Source organism: Pelodiscus sinensis, chromosome 4 (assembly GCF_049634645.1).
Source record: "Pelodiscus sinensis isolate JC-2024 chromosome 4, ASM4963464v1, whole genome shotgun sequence".
Lineage (NCBI taxonomy): Eukaryota > Metazoa > Chordata > Testudines > Trionychidae > Pelodiscus > Pelodiscus sinensis.
This window is the reverse complement of record NC_134714.1, coordinates 130,185,473-130,189,221: the sequence shown is the minus strand read 5'-3', so window position 1 is coordinate 130,189,221 and position 3,749 is coordinate 130,185,473.

The window sequence follows — 3,749 nt, the reverse complement described above, 5'->3', positions numbered from 1 at the left end:
TACTTATAACGGAAAAACTGTTCCGTTTTAAGCATTTCCGGAAAAGGGTGCCAATGTAGACGTAGCCTCATTGTACGAGGAGTAAGGGAAGTCAGAAGAAAAGTGCTTGAAATATGTGCTGTGTAGATGCTCCCAATTTCGAAATAAGCTACACAGTTGCTCAATTTACGTAGATTATTTCGAGTTAAGCCCTGCTGTATAGATGCACCCAAGATGCAGAACCTGTGCGCCAAACAGTGAGTCTGAGTCTAACAAAGAGCACTTTTAGCAAAAGGGTAAGGGAGCTAAACAATTGTTTGGGAAAACACCACAAGCACATTCTAAAGCATGTGACCATACGGAAAACTGGAACCCAGAGCATGCTCACCAGTGTCATTTGTCTCAATTTCCCACCTTGCAATGAAAATTGTGATGAACAAACGGCCCTTTATCATGCTGTACCACTCACAATTGGCTGCCCTTGGTTAAAAAAGACCCAGAGTTAAGATGCATGTTCACAAGGAATGTGAATGGTTGACTGGTGAGACTCACCCTTAATGGGTGAGGCTTACCGGTTCTGGTTAATTGGTGGAGGCTGCAGTGACTCCCTGCCCTGGGCAGGGGGCTGCTCCAGCGCCACGGGGCTGCTCCAGCGCCACGGGCCTGCGGCAGTCAGGTAGTGCTCTAGCCCCTCATCCACCCCCCTCCCCATGGGAGAACCAGTTAAAAATTGTTTAACCAATTAAATGGGATTTTACATCAATAGCTACCACTTCTTTTGTTCTTTGTGCTGCTGCTAGATGCTCACTGCCACTTGTGTGATGCCATGTTCTGAAGTTCTGCTGCTTAACCTATGTTTTTAATGATTTCAGCTTTTAGTGATATCGGTGGGTGTGCACTGCCATTCTTTTCACCACTGTCCTTTCACCACATCTAAGGCATAGCCCCTAGACCTGCTTCTCAGGAATCAATCCCTAGCAATCACTAAAAGTAACAATGGAGCTTGATAGGTCTAGCTTTAGAGCCCTGCAAATCTGTAGATATCTGCTTTAGATCCAGGATATCTGCATCCTGGGATGTCAATGTGGATATCTGCAGCTCATTTTTGTGGATATAGATGTGGATACACATTTTGTATCTGCACAGGGCTCTACCTGTCTTTAAACACAGGAGAGAAAACAGTCACAGGATGCCCAGGACTCTCTAGCTCTGTGGTGTCCAGCCAGTTCTGAAGCAGAACCCACTATAGTGAACTAGCCACATTATTGAAAATGTAAATCATTTTGTGAGACTCTCTGATCATACCAATTCTTGTCTTTTCACGTCAACAGAACGCTTCGACATTGGTTTCAGTCCTGTATGCAAGGGGTGTGTGCAAAGGGTGCGAAAGCATCCCCTCTCTATGATTCCCCAAGTAAGCATGCTCTGGCCGGCCAGGGGAAGGCAGGAATGGCGTGCTGCCAGAGCCTCCCTCCACCATGTTGTGACTGGCTGAGGTTTAGGCTAGAGCTGATTTCCCCGCTTAGGTGGGGGACAGTGAGAGGTGCATTCACACCCTTGTGGATGACATTTACAAAAAAAAGCACTCTCTGCCCCCCCCCCCCCCCCAAGTTCCTGCATATGGGTCTGGGTTTTAATCAACAGAAATCATCACATGTTACAGAAATTCAATCAATGGGACACTTGAGTTTTGTTTCACTGCTAAACCTCTGAAATCAGGCAAAATGTTTTCCCTGAGAGCACATCTCAACTCGGCCTCCATATTTTCATCCAATAACTGTGACCAATACTTCAACTTGATGTACATCGTGACAGAAAATGACACTACACAAAGCCATGTTGAATCACACATGGCAGGAAGTTTGGCAACTGCAGTTTTCAATATAGGAAAGGGAGTCTGTCGCAAAAGTGCATCCCACATTGTCAAAACTGATTCATTTTTGTGACTGAAATCTAGAACCCAGAAATACCAGCCATAGCTTATGATGATGCTTGATGATTTCTGGCCTAAGCAGCATATTTAAGCTAGTCCATGAACGGGCAGAAGTCTTCATCTAGCAGATGGGTCAAATTAATGGAAAGTGGCTTTAGAACTCAGAAAGTTCTGAACTTTTTTTTGTTCTCTGAAAATTTTTGTTTTTTGATTTTTAAAAAAATTTGTGAATACAAGAATTTTTGAGCTTTTATTGTTCAAGGCAACTAGCTACACTCAACCAACAAATAGCCACATGTGGCTAGTGTGTTAACCATAGAGCTGGAAGAGACCTCAGAAGGCCATCAAGTCCAGCCCCCTGCCAAAGCAGGGCCAATCCCAATTAAATTAACCCAGCCAGGGCTTTGTCAAGCCAAGACTTAAACACCTCTAGGGATGGATACTCCACTACTTTCCTAGGTAACCAATCCCAGTGCTTCACTACCCTCCTAGTGAAATAGTTTTTCCTCATATCCAACCTGGACCTCTCCCACCACAACTTGAGACCATTGCTCCTTGTTCTGCCATCCCTCACTACTGTGAACAACCTTTCTACAGCCGCTTTGGAACCTCCCTTCAGGAAGTTGAAGAGTATCAAATCCCCCCTCACTCTTCTCTCCTGCAGACTAAATAGACCCAAATCCCTCAGCCTCTCCTTGTAGGTCATATGCTCCAGCCCCCTAATAATTTTGGTTGCCCTCCACTGGACCCTCTCCAATGCATCCACATCCTTCCAGTAATTGGGGGCCCAGAACTGGACACAATACTCCAGATGTGGCCTCACCAGAGCCGAGTAATGAGGAATAATCACATCTCTGGAACTGCTGACAATGCTCCTCTTAATGCAACCTAATATGCTATTAGTCTTCTTGACTACAAGGGCACCCTGTTGACTCATATCTAGCTTCTCATCCACTGTAATCCCCAGGTCCTTTTCTGCAGAACTGCTACTTAGCCAGTCGGCCCCCAGCCTGTAACAATGCTTGGGATTCTTCCATCCCAAGTGCAGGACTCTGCACTTGTCTTTGTTGAACCTCATCATATTTCTTGTGGCCCAATCCTCCAATTTGCCTAAGTCACTCTGGACTCTATCCCTGCCCTCCAGCGTATCTAACTCTCCTCCTAGCTTAGTGTCATCCGCATACTTGCTGAGGGTGCAATCCATCCCCTCACCCAGGTCATTAATAAAGATGTTGAACAAAACCGCTCCCAGAACTGAACCTTGGGGCACTCCGCTAGAAACCGACCACCATCCTGACATCGAGCTGTTGATCGCTACCCACTGGGGCCGACCTTCCAGCCAGCTTTCTATCCATCTTACCGTCCATTGATCCCATCCACATTCCCGTAACTTGCTGGCAAGAATATTGTAGGAGACGGTATCACAAGCCTTGCTAAAGTCAAGGTATGTCACATCCACTGGACACCACCCTCTTCTAGCCAGGCCTCACTCCAGCATGGAGGAGCATCTCTCCCCCCCCCCCCAGGGATTTAGGGGAGCACCCCCCCTTTGTCCAATCCCGTCTGGTACCCCATGGGGACTTGGCAGCACGGGGCTGTATTGCCTAGAGCTGCTGTTTGATTGCAGTCACCCCTGTCTGCCCCCCCCCCCCCAGGACCGCCGCCTTCACATCCCCCTCGCCCCATCCCCGCAGCCAGGGGCAGGGACTGCAGCCCCCCGCCTACCAGAGACACGTGGGAGCCCAGCTGGGGCGGCAGAGCGCGGCTATTGGTTAGGCGGGCTGTCGCTCCAGGATCCCCTCAGCTGCTGATTGGTGGGCGGAGGGCCGGGGCGGGA